Genomic DNA, 14,513 nt, shown 5'->3' with positions numbered 1-14,513 from the left:
TTTTAAATAAATTAAACTGAAATTGTTACCATTGTTCACACCTTGAGAAATGTATCACATCATGTGTGTTCAGGGCTTACAACCACATCCATTTGTTAAAGGAGGGAAACAAATCCAGAGTTGCTGTAGCAACACCTAATGCCATGGTCACACAGAGATGAATGATGAAAATGCACATGCATTCATCAATGTCCATCAACTTTATAGTGGAACATTTTGAGAAGGTGATACTCGCAACTAGCGACTTGTAGGCGCTGATGCCCAGCGTGTTGACTCAATCACTCATGTTTCATGACAATGTTTGGAAGGCTGACCATCTGTGGGCTATCACAGGGGTCAAACACTGTGTCTGTGGTAATCTCTAGGAAGAGACGTTCCCACAGAACCCTGGGAGCACGGACACCGTTGCAGGTGGGAAGACCGATGAAAACGTGAGTTGGCGAAATGAATGTTACTGTGTGAATTAAATTGTCATGTTTGGATTGTTTCAAGAGTTCATAAAGAGCTACGCATTTTGATATATTTTATTGTACTGTAAGTGCTATGGATTCATTGTTAAGAAGAAACTGTTATTCGGAAAGTTCAAAGAGGGAGCGAGGAAGATGTGCGCTCCTATCATTTAGATAACAGTTGTGGATGTTGTTTTAATGCTTTTTGTGTCAATGTTTTGGCCATGCAAAGTAATGTTATTTAGACAATAGGAGATACTGGGATTTGGCACTCTTGGAAGAATAAAAGCTTGGTTGAAACTTTGGTCATGAAGTCATTATAAACCAATCTCCTGGTGTAGCGTTCCGTTACACTATAGTGTGTTTTTATACTTAACCTATAGACTTTTAGATATTGTGTATCTTTTGACATTGACTACTTCTGGTATGTGCCATTTGATCATTGTATTCTTATTACATAACTGCAATAAAACTGATTACTTTATAATGGATACCAACCGTAGTCCTCATATTTCTGAGTAATATTCCTTGAATTATGAATGGTGTAAGGGTAAATGTTATTCACACTACACATAGCATATATGCTTGGCCTTGAACTGTGGGGGGGAAGAGAGACTTCCGAGGGGTTACTCCTTCCTTCCAGTAAGAATCTTGTGCTATGACTTGAGTGTGTGATAATATTTAATTTTATAATATGTAATTTTATTGGGTTACTTTTTATTTTATTTTGTACTTTAGTTTATTTAGTAAATATTTTCTTAACTCTATTTCTTGAACTGCATTGTTGGTTAAGGGCTTGTAAGTAAGCATTTCACAGTCAGGTCTACACCTGTTGTATTCTGCATGTGACAAATTTGCGCATGTGACCGACCGAATCGAGCCGGTCGCTGCACTGTAGCTGTTATTGGCAGAGAGGTTTGTAACTGTCTTTCTTATTGGCCTATTAACTGTCACCAGGCAGTCCAAAACTCTATTCCACCAAAACAGGCTGAAATTTCAGGCGGCCTTTTCAAACAGTTCTTACACTAAAAGGGCATTATCAAAATCTTCACAATTTCATGCTATTTTTCCAACCTCGTAGTGTGTAAATACACTGCTCAAAAAAATAAAGGGAACACTTAAACAACACAATGTAACTCCAAGTCAATCACACTTCTGTGAAATATAATAGACAACAGGTGGAAATTATAGGCAATTAGCAAGACACCCCCAATAAAGGAGTGGTTCTGCAGGTTGGGACCACAGACCACTTCTCAGTTCCTATGCTTCCTGGCTGATGTTTTGGTCACTTTTGAATGCTGGCGGTGCTTTCACTCTAGTGGTAGCATGAGACGGAGTCTACAACCCACACAAGTGGCTCAGGTAGTGCAGCTCATCCAGGATGGCACATCAATGCGAGCTGTGGCAAGAAGGTTTGCTGTGTCTGTAAGCGTAGTGTCCAGAGCATGGAGGCGCTGCCAGGAGACAGGCCAGTACATCAGGAGGCGTGGAGGAGGCCGTAGGAGGGCAACAACCCAGCAGCAGGACCGCTACCTCCGCCTTTGTGCAAGGAGGAGCAGGAGGAACACTGCCAGAGCCTTGCAAAATGACCTCCAGCAGGCCACAAATGTGCATGTGTCCGCTCAAACGGTTAGAAACAGACTCCATGAGGGTGGTATGAGGGCCCGACGTCCACAGGTGGGGGTTGTGCTTACAGCCCAACACCGTGCAGGACGTTTGGCATTTGCCAGAGAACACCAAGATTGGCAAATTCACCACTGGCGCCCTGTGCTCTTCACAGATGAAAGCATGTTCACACTGAGCACGTGACAGACGTGACAGAGTCTGGAGATGCCGTGGAGAACGTTCTTTTGCCTGCAACATCCTCCAGCATGACCGGTTTGGCGGTGGGTCAGTCATGATGTGGGGTGGCATTTCTTTGGGGGGCCGCACAGCCCTCCATGTGCTCGCCAGAGGTAGCCTGACTGCCATTAGGTACGGAGATGAGATCCTCAGACCCCTTGTGAGACCATATGCTGGTGCGATTGGCCCTGGGTTCCTCCTAATGCAAGACAATGCTAGACCTCATGTGGCTGGAGTGTGTCAGCAGTTCCTGCAAGAGGAAGGCATTGATGCTATGGACTGGCCCGCCCGTTCCCCAGACCTGAATCCAATTGAGCACATCTGGGACATCATGTCTCGCTCCATCCACCAACGCCACGTTACACCACAGACTGTCCAGGAGTTGGCGGATGCTTTAGTCCAGGTCTGGGAGGAGATCCCTCAGGAGACCATCCGCCACCTCATCAGGAGCATGCCCAGGCGTTGTAGGGAGGTCATACAGGCACGTGGAGGCCACACACACTACTGAGCCTCTTTTTGACTTGTTTTAAGGACATTACATCAAAGTTGGATCAGCCTGTAGTGTGGTTTTCCACATTAATTTTGAGTGTGACTCCAAATCCAGACCTCCATGGGTTGATAAATTGGATTTCCATTGATTATTTTTGTGTGATTTTGTTGTCAGCACATTGAACTATGTAAAGAAAAAAGTATTTAATAAGATGATTTAATTCATTCAGATCTAGGATCTGTTATTTTAGTGTTCCCTTTATTTTTTTGAGCAGTATATATTACAAAGAAGAAAAAAGCTTGCTACCTAGCAATAAAGGAAAGATGAACTTACAAGCCATGACAGCTAACAGCTGGGATTCATTGGTGAACATGTTTTTGTATTTAAAGAAAACATATATTATTATATATTTTTTGTACAATAATAAATAAATACAAAATAACATGAGGAAGAATATACTATTGGGCCAGGGGGTACATTAACACATTACACAAAGACCTTAAGGGATATACACACATTTATAATTATTGGTGAGAGAATGCCAAGAGTATGCAAAGCTGTCATCAAGGCAAAAGGTGGCGACTTTGAAGAATCTCAATTTAAAATATATTTGGATTTGTTCAACACTTTTTTGGTTACTACATCATTCCATGTGTGTTATTTCATAATTTTGATGTATTCACTATTATTCTGCAATTGTGAAAATAGTAAAAAAATAAAGAAAAACCCTTGAATGAGTAGGTGTGTCCAAGCTTTTGACTGGTACTGTATTTGCACGGTTCGCTGGCCCTTGACTTCATCTCGGGCCTAACAACACCCGTCCCCAAATATCCTACAAGTACCAGCTTCCAGGGCATTATCACTTTTATACAAGGGTTACTAACAGATTCAAATAATGATTGACATATTTTAATTAAAAACTTTATTTTGATGAATTTATTCATACTATTTCATCCTTCCACAAGATATAGTCCCGACACAAATCTATGGTCCAAGCCGGCTGTTAATTCATTCTATCGGTTTGGTTGCCAGAGACGCTACCCAGTCTCCTTTTTGTTCTGTATCTATGGACGCGACCCTTTCGATCGTTCTAAATGTTCCATTGCAATACTGGCTGGCAACGTTCTTATCCCTTGCTTGCTAACTAGCCAACTACGGCTAACTTACAGTCACATCATTCTGCAGCCAGAATAACAGCAAAGTAGTTGCATTTGCATTTGTTTAAGCTGTTTTCTAGTGACATTTAAAATGTAAAAGTTTCATACATAGACATTTCGATCTGAAATCTTTTGGACGTCAGAGCAATCTTGAGGGAATCCTGTCATCTATTGATGTGACGTACTGATATATGACGTCACCACGTCAGTCAACGAATGGGGGGCTTGTTACACGGACAGTGATGGAGTAAAGACATGTTGAAGTTTACCTCTGAGTCTGGTTGATTTAATTCATTATAATATCCTAACTTAGCACAAGTTGTAAGTATAGGGTTGAACAACTCCTATTTGAGTCAGAAAAGGATATTCATATAATAGGTAATTATCCAAAACCTTGTAGAGAGCCTATCCAACTGACAATCGTTTAGAAAAAAATATAAACTATTGGAACCAAGACTTAAAAAGAACTGATATTGGCACAAGATGGAGGGAATGTTGGAACATAACTAACAAAAGAAGTTAATGAAAATTGATGCTTAATCAAGTATAAACTAATGTATAGAATGTATTACACAAGATACAAAATTCACAAATTCTACAGCACAATGGCAGAGTCATGTCTTAAGTGTAAAACTAACAATTACTCGATAATCCATGGCTTTTGGGAATGCTATAAAGTCCAAAAGTTATGGGCGGAGTTAGACAGTTGGCTGTCAGAAGTATTACAATGTAAATGTACTTTTAATCAGTCTGTCTGCATATTTCAAGACATGGCATATGAGGGTGCAGTGACTAGGGCTGTGGTGGTCATAAAAAATGTTCAGACGGTGATTGTCAAGCAAATAACTGTCAGTCTCATGGTAATTGACCGTCATTAGCATAAACACATTTAGCATCTCCTGGCTTCCACGCACAGCCTACAAGCCACTGATGCAGACCCTTGGAACATCTACATTTTAAAATGTCTAATAATTCCAAAAGAAAGGAGGACCAAGGCACTCTTCATAAAATTAATTAAAATGCCTTTATTTGTATGGCATGTTCAATGGAAACAAAGTTCTAAAACTCTGACGTGTTTCAGCTGCAAAGGCTATGCAGCCGAAATGCGTCAGAGTTTTTAAACTTTGTTTCCATTGAATATGCCATACAAATAAAGGTATTTTAATTAATTATATGAAGAGTGCCTTGGTCCTCCTTTCTTTTTGATTTATTAGACATTTTATTAGACACTTGTCCTTATGTTAGGCTCTGATATGGCTATGCCATATGGCTGTGGGCTACACTAGTTCATTTAGCAGACAAGATTTGCTTAGAATTCCGTGGCATTCTTTTAAAATTATTTTATAGTATGAAGAATACAATTGAAGATAGCTTAATAAAATAGAAAGATTATTTTCTCCAAACGATTTCAAAAGGAAGTGCGCACATGCGGCTATTCTGTGTTGAACGGTTAACAAAGAAACTGGTCATATATGGTTAATTGAAAGTTATTTATGCAACTTTAGTTGTGATACAAACGTTGGGCTATATCTTTTGATTTTTAATACATTCTAAGGCTGCATGATGGGACTCTAATGATGATTTGAAACGTTGCAAGCTGCACACACTTCATCAGTCTCTCATTCACAATTTGACAAGCATTTGATAATTTTCTCATCAGGCCTCGAATTTCCGGCAGCATCACCCTTGTGTGGCTGTAATGCCCCCTAAAAAATCCATGCCTTTTGCGGCCAAAGTGGCCATTGTGCCCATGGGCTGAATATAATAGGCTAATTATAATTCACTTCTCAAGGCTGCTGTGCTCCGAAGCACCTCTCACTCACATGGCTCTCTCAGATGTAGCAAATGGTCATCATGTGGTCCTTCTCAAAAGGCATTTCAGCTAAGAAGTAGGCTACAAGTGAATGAAGACAGACACATCGGGGACGCAACTGAGAACATCCCTCTTATTGAATTCCGAGGCACATATTTTAAATAACCAGGTAAGAACAAATTCTTATTTACAATGATTGCCTACCGGGGAACAGTGGGTTAACTGCCTTGTTCAGGGGCAGAACGACAGATTTGTACCTTGTCAGGTCAGGGATTCGATCCAGCATCCTTTCGGTTACAGGCCCTACGCTCTAACCACTAGGCTACCTGATGTTAGAACTGTCCACATTTAGCCTACTTTTCATCAGCCAACAAGATGAGTAGGCCTAACAGCAAACAGCAAAAGCACTAGCCTATGTCAATCTACTAACCCCCATAGTACAAAAGTTGGCATATTATATCAGTCAACTTGTCCTTCTGTGGATTAAATAAATATTCCAAACATACTCTGGGACAGTGAGGGATGCGATAGATCCCAAATTAATACAACCACTAGCATCAAAAAAACATTTTAAAAGCAATGAGGCTAATTGTTTAGCTTAAAATATTGTTAAACTATTAGGCAATTTTTTCACATTTTAAGCGCAGCAATGTGAAAACGGCAGTAGGCTATAAGCGCAAATGTTCCAAACTGCAATCAATTAGCGGAAAACCCTGTTCTCGAAATGCGATTATGCATGTAATGCATATAAAGGTGAATTTATATGGTGAAAATTATCTTCCCCAAACTTGAAACTCATGAGTAGCCAATGTATGCCAGTTAGGCTCTACACCGGTTATAAAGCAGATTAATGTGCTTCATTTTAAGAAGTTATTTGGCCACTTTAGTTGTGATACAAACCTTATCAAAACACATTTCCAGAAACACGTGGTCTCACCGTTGACGCTTGCTATAGACCACCCTCTGCCCCCAGCTGTGCCCTGGACACCATATGTGAACTGACTGCCCCCCGTCTATCTTCAGAGCTTGTGCTGCTAGGTGACCTAAAGTGGGACATGCTTAACACCTCAGCCATCCTACAATCTAAGCTTGATGCCCTCAATCTCACACAAATTATCAATGAACCCACCAGGTACAACCCCAAATCCGTAAACACAGGCACCCTCATAGATACCATCCTAACCAACTTTCCCTCCAAATAAACCTCTGCTGTTTTCAACCAAGATCTCAGCGATCACTGCCTCATTGCCTGCATCCGTAATGGGTCTGCGGTCAAACGACCACCCCTCATCACTGTCAAACGCTCCCTAAAACACTTCAGCGAACAGGCCTTTCTAATCGACCTGGCCCGGGTATCCTGGAAGGATATTGACCTCAATCCCGTCAGTAGAGGATGCCTGGTTATTCTTTAAAAGTGCCTTCCTCACCATCTTCAATAAGCATGCCCCATTCAAAACATTTTGAACCAGGAACAGATACAGCCCTTGGTTCTCTCCAGACCTGACTGCCCTTGACCAGCAAAAAAACATCCTGTGGTGTTCTGCATTAGCATCGAATAGCCCCCGTGATATGCAACTTTTCAGGGAAGTTAGGAACAAATATACACAAGCAGTTAGGAAAGCTAAGGCTAGCTTTTTCAAACAGAAATTTGCATCCTGTAGCACAAACTCCAAAAAGTTCTGGGACGATGTAAAGTCCATGGAGAATAAGAGCACCTACTCTCAGCTGCCCACTGCAGTGAGGCTAGGAAACACTGTCACCACCGATAAATCCACTATAATTGAGAATTTCAATAAGCATTTTTCTACGGCTGGCCATGCTTTCCACCTGGCTACCCCTACCCCGATCAACAGTCCTCCACCCCCCACAGCAACTCGCCCAAGCCTCCCACATTTGTCCTTCACCCAAATCCTGATAGCTGATGTTCTGAAAGAGCTGCAAAATCTGGACCCTTACAAATCAGCCGGGCTAGACAATCTGGACCCTCTCTTTCTAAAAGTATCTGCCGAAATTGTTGCAACCCCTATTACTAGCCTGTTCAACCTCACTTTTGTATCATCTGAGATTCCCATAGATTGGAAAGCTGCCACGGTCATCCCCCTCTTCAAAGGGGGAGACACTCTAGACCCAAACTGCTACAGACCTATATCTATCCTACCCTGCCTTTCTAAGGTCTTCCAAAGCCAAGCAGATTACCGACCATTTCGAATCCCACCATACCTTCTCCGCTATGCAATCTGGTTTCAGAGCTGGTCATGGGTGCACCTCAGCCACGCTCAAGGTCCTAAACGATATCATAACCGCCATTGATAAGAGACATTACTGTGCAGCCGTATTCATCGACCTGGCCAAGGCTTTCGACTCTGTCAATCACCACATTCTTATCGGCAGACTCAATAGCCTTGGTTTCTCAAATGATTGCCTCGCCTGGTTCACCAACTACTTCTCTGATAGAGTTCAGTGTGTCAAAAATCGGAGGGCCTGTTGTCTGGACCTCTTGCTGTCTCTATCGGGGTGCCACAGGGTTCAATTCTCAGGCCGACTCTCTTCTCTGTATACATCAATGATGTCGCTCTTGCTGCTGGTGATTCTCTGTATACTCTGTATACTACGACAACATTCTGTATACTTCTGGCCCTTCTTTGCACACTGTGTTAACTAACCTCCAGACGAGCTTCAATGCCATACAACTCTCCTTCCGTGGCCTCCAACTGCTCTTAAATGCAAGTAAAACGAAATGCATGCTCTTCAACCGATCGCTGCCCGCACCTGCCCGCCCGTCCAGCATCAGTACTCTGGACGGTTCTGACTTAGAATATGTAGACAACTACAAATACCTAGGGGCCTGGTTAGACTGTAAACTCTCCAATCCAAAATTAAATCTAAAATCGGCTTCCTATTTTGCAACAAAGCATCCTTCACTCATGCTGCCAAACATACCCTCGTAAAACTGACTATCCTACAGATCCTTGACTTCGGCGATGTCATTTACAAAATAGCCTCCAACACTCTACTCAACAAATTGGATGCAGCTTATCACAGTGCCATCCGTTTTGTCACCAAAGCCCCATATACTACCCACCACTGCGACCTGTACGCTCTCGTTGGCTGGCCCTCGCTTCATACTCGTCGCCAAACCCGCTGGCTCCAGGTCATCTACAAGTCTCTGCTAGGTAAAGCCCCGCCTTATCTCAGCTCACTGGTCACCATAGCAGCACCCACCCGTAGCACGCGCTTCAGCAGGTATATTTCACTGGTCACCCCAAAAGCCAATTCCTCCAATTCCTCCTTCCAGTTCTCTACTGCCAATGACTGGAACGAAATGCAAAAATCGCTGAAGCTGGAGACTCTTATCTCCCTCACTAACTTCAAGCACCAGCTGTCAAATCAGCTCACAGATCATTGCACCTGTACATAGCCCATCTGTAAATAGCCCATCCAACTACCTCATCCCTATACTGTAATTGTTTATTTTTCACCCCAGTATCTCTACTTGCACATTCATCTTCTGCACATCTATCACTCCAGTGTTTAATTGCTATATCGTAATTACCTTGCCACTATGGCCTATTTTATTGCCTTACCTCTCCTATCTTACCTCATTTGCACACACTGTATATAGACTTAAAAAAATATATATATTCTACTGTATTATTGACTGTATGTTTGTTTATTCCATGTGTAACTCTGTGTTGTTGTATGTGTCAAACTGCTTTGCTTTATCTTGGCCAGGTCGCAGTTGTAAATGAGAACTTGATCTCAACTAGCCTACCTGGTTAAATAAAGGTGAACATTTAAAAAAGAAAATGGACTTAATATTAGGAAAGTTGATAAATAAAATGTTGTAAGCCTATAGAAAGCTGATGGAATCCTCCTATTTTTAATAGAGGCCATCAAAACTCACACAATTGCATAGCCTATAGAAATATTGCGCAACATGAGCTCATGGACAGTCATGAGGTGTTTGATTCGATTTTTGATTACACTTGCATCGATGTCAGAGTGATTAGAGGGACAACAGAGTGCTGAGTACCAGGCAGTTAGCAAGTTTGGTAGGCTACTAATGACCATCGGCACCATCAGAGATTGGAGAAGCCTAATTACCGTGAATAAACTGTCACATGGAATTTGACTGCCGTCATCAAATCAAATCTAAATTTTATTGGTCACATACACATGGTTAGCATATGTTACAAGTGTAAAGGAATGAATAAGAATATGTACATATAAATATATGGATGAGCGATGGCCGAACGGCATAGACAAGATGCAGTAGATGGTATAGAGTACAGTATATACATATGAGATGAGTAATGTAGGGTATGTAAACATTATATAAAGTGGCATTATTTAAAGTGACTAGTGATACATTTATTACATCCAATTTTTTATTATTAAAGTGGCTAGAGATTTGAGTCACTATGTTGGCAGCAGCCACTCAATGTTAGTGATGGTTTTTTAACAGTCTGATGGCCTTGAGATAGAAGCTGTTTTTCAGTCTCTCAGTCCCAGCTTTGATGCACCTGTACTGACCTTGCCTTCTGGATGTTAGCGGGGTGAACATGCAGTGGCTCGGGTGGTTGTTGTCCTTGATCTTTTTGGCCTTCCTGTGACATCGGGTAGTGTAGGTGTCCTGGAGGGCAGGTAGTTTGCCCCCAGTGATGCGTTGTGCAGACCTCACTACCCTCTGGAGAGCCTTACGATTGTGTGCGAAGCAGTTGCCGTACCAGGCGGTGATACAGCCCAACAGGATGCTCTCGATTGTGCATCTGTAAAAGTTTGTAGGTGTTTTTGGTGACATGCCAAATTTCTTTCGCCTCCTGAGGTTGAAGAGGCGCTTTTGTGCCTTCTTCACCACGCTGTCTGTGTGGGTGGACCATTTCAGTTTGTCCGTGATGTGTACGCCGAGGAACTTAAAAGTTTCCACCTTCTCCATTACTGTCCCGTCGATGTGGATAGGGCGGTGCTCCCTCTGCTGTTTCCTGAAGTCCACGATCCTCTCCTTTGTTTTGTTGACGTTGAGTGTGAGGTTATTTCCTGGCACCACACTCCGAGGGCCCTCACCTCCTCCCTGTAGGCCGTCTCGTCATTGTTGGTAATCAAACCTACCACTGTAGTGTCATCTGCAAACTTGATTGAGTTGGAGGCGTGCATGGCCACGCAGTCATGACTCGTGACCTCCGGTGTAGCAGTAATATGGTCACCGTAACAGCCCTAGCAGTGACATACCCATGGGTTGGACGATACTTTTCTCGTCAATCATCTTGAAAAAAATGTATACTTAAAAACATAAAATAAACCAATCCTCCATTGTTAACACAATGGAAAGGTCAAATGATTTATTATCTAAATGTTGAAAGTTTGTGCATGATGGAGAGAAACAAAATGGTGCAGTTTGAGGCCATGTGGAGAAGAGTGATGTGGGCGCTGGAGATGGGTGTGAGCAGGTGGGTCTGGGCAGGGGCGATGTTGTGGATGTTTGTGTGTCTCTGTATGTTGTCGTTTGAATGTGTATGTTTTGTATTGTTAAAATAAAATAAAAAAATCGTACAATTTTGGGGGATTTTATCATGCAGAAAAAACATGACAAAATTATTATTCATCAAAAGTATATTTAATTATATTTCATTAGTTCTTTTTTGCCTACCCTGCCCGCACATCACTGTAATGTAATTTTCTAGTTTTCTTTTAAAATCTCAACTTGATAAAGTTTTAATGCACTGATTGTCTTCACTGCAGATCTATCCATAACACCAAGAGGACCACTACGCTCCAGATCATTTTCTGTGCTCAGAAGTCCTTGATTTGTTTTTGCCATTGCTTGATCTATTTTAAATGTAATATGTTGCAGATTGAAACTTTAATTGGTGCCTATGGAAACAAATAGAAATGTAATGAACAATGTTTTCAATATTCAACTTTATCCTCTGCAATACTTTTTGCAGTAGGTAATAAGCTGTTGTCAGATTGTTATTACCAGGTTATGAGTAGGTCTTAACTATGACCAGTACATAATATAGTGGTCACAAATAGAAATGATGAAACCTGACCAGCTGGTTTTAATTTTTTTCTTCAAATAAGTATAAATCAACCACTTTATTTGCACCTTATTTTTCAAAATAAGAGTAATAACAATATAATTTTGTCAATATTTTTAGATGTTCAGTTGACCACTTCAGTTGACCACTTGGATCGATAATAAATTCAGTCTCCAACACAACAAAATGTGAAAAAAGTCAAGGACTGTGAATACTTTCTGAAGGCACTGCAGTAATTGTAATGCAATTAGCAACAAATACGTATCTAAACTGTACATTAAATATAAATATATTATTTAATATCTTTCCTAACAAAATGTCCACCCTGTTACGTGCATTTTCCACCCTGTAGGGTGCATAATCTTAACAGTGTGGAAACTAACAGAATATTTTTTTTGTCTAAATTAGCCATAGCTCTGTTGGTGACGGACATTGAGCTAGCATAATGGTAAACATTTGAAGAAGATTTTAACTTCTATATCAAAAGGTATTTACATTTTTGGAAATGTAATACATTTTTTCTATAATTTAGCCTAACAGGGTGGAAATGTATGAGTGAGACAAACAGACTAACATCATGAAACATAGAAAAATAGATCAAACCGAATGTATATATTTATTTACATTTGCACGTTGTTTTCCCACCCAAAAAATCTGGACACTTCATGAATGAGATGTCATTGTGGGAAGGGGCTGTTTTTCTAAAGGGGAATAACTACAAACAGATGTCAGCTAAATCAGGCCCTAAATGTAAAGAATAAAACAACGTTTTTTTTTAATATAAAAAAACCCATCCTCTTACTGTCAACTGCATTTATTTTCAGCAAATTGAACATGTGTAAATATTTGTATGATAAATTGAAGAAGTTCGACAGACATGTGACTAACAGAAATTGAATAATGTGTCCCTGAACAAAGGAGGGGGGGGGTCAAAATCAAAAGTAACAGTCAGCTGCATTAAGTATTGCAGTGCATCTCCTCCCCATGGACTGCACCAGATTTGCCAGTTCTTGCTGTGAGATGTTACCTCACTCTTCCACCAAGGCACCTGCAAGTCCTCTGACATTTCTGGGGTAATTGCCCTAGCCCTCACCCTCTGATCTAACAGGTCCCAGACGTGCTCAATGGGATTGAGATCCGGGCCCTTCGCTGGCCATGGCAGAACACTGATATTCCTGTCTTGCAGGAAATCACGCACAGAACGAGCAGTACGGCTGGTGGCATTGTCATGCTGGAGGGTCATGTCAGGATGAGTCTGCAGGAAGGGTACCATATGAGGGAGGAGGATGTCTTCCCTGTAACGCACAGCGTTGAGATTGCCTGCAATGACAACAAGCTCAGTCCAATGATGCTGTGACACACCGCCCCAGACCATGACAGACCCTCCACCTCCAAATCGATCCCGCTCCAGAGTACAGGCCTCTGTGTAACGCTCATTCCTTCGACGATAAGTGCAAATCCGACCATCCCCTCTGGTGAGACAAAACCGCGACTCGTCAGTGAAGAGCACTTTTTGCCAGTCCTGTCTGGGCCAGCGACGGTGGGTTTGTGCCCATAGGCAATGTTGTTGCCGGTGATGTCTGGTGAGGACCTGCCTTATAACAGGCCTACAAGCCCTCAGTCCAGCCTCTCTCAGCCTATTGCGGACAGTCTGAGCACTGATGGAGGGATTGTGCGTTCCTGGTGTAACTCGGGCAGTTGTTGTTGCCATCCTGTACCTGTCCCGCAGGTGTGATGTTAGGATGTACCGATCCTGTGCAGGTGTTGTTACACGTGGTCTGCCACTGCGAGGACGATCAGCTGTCCGTCTTGTCTCCCTGTAGCGCTGTCTTAGGTGTCTCATAGTACGGACATTGCAATTTATTGCCCTGGCCACATCTGCAGTCCTCATGCCTCCTTGCAGCATGCCTAAGGCACGTTCACGCAGATGAGCAGGTGCCCTGGGCATCTTTATTTTGGTGTTTTTCAAAGTCAGTAGAAAGACCTCTTTAGTGTCCTAAATGTGACTTTAATTGCCTACTGTCTTAACGACCGTTTCACAGGTGCATGTTCATTAATTGTTTATGGTTCATTGAACAAGCATGGGAAACAGTGTTTAAACCCTTTACAATGAAGATCTGTGAAGTTAGTTGGATTCTTACAAATTATCTTTGAAAGACAGGGTCCTGAAAAAGGGATATTTCTTTTTTTGCTGAGTTATAGATATATAATTTGAGATCTGGCTGCGGACCACCTGCCAGGGCCATAGCTATGGATGAGGACACAGAGGTCCCGACCTCTGTAATAAATAAAATATAAAAACTAATTTAGAGTGTATTCGGAAAGTAGTCAGAACCCTTGACCTTTTTCACATTTTGTTACGTTACAGCCTTATTCTAAAATGGATTACATATATTGATTTCCGCAATCTACACATAACCCATATTAACAAAGCGAAAACAGGTTCAGAGACTCTTTACTATGAGAACCGAAATTGAACTAAGGTGCATCTTGTTCCCATTGATCATCCTTGAGATGTTTCTACAGCTTCATTGAAGTCCACCTGTAGTTTTATTCAATTGACTGGACATGATTTGGAAAGAAACACACCTGTCTATATAAAAAGTCCCACAGTTGACAGTGCATGTCAGAGCAAAAAACAAGCCATGAGGTCGAAGGAATTGTCCGTAGAGCTCAGAGACAGGATTGTGTCGCGGCACAGATCTGGGGAAGAAGCATTGAAGG

The sequence above is a fragment of the Salmo salar genome, chromosome ssa18 (assembly GCF_905237065.1).
Source record: "Salmo salar chromosome ssa18, Ssal_v3.1, whole genome shotgun sequence".
Taxonomy (NCBI): domain Eukaryota; kingdom Metazoa; phylum Chordata; class Actinopteri; order Salmoniformes; family Salmonidae; genus Salmo; species Salmo salar.
Note: the sequence above shows the minus strand (reverse complement) of the source record.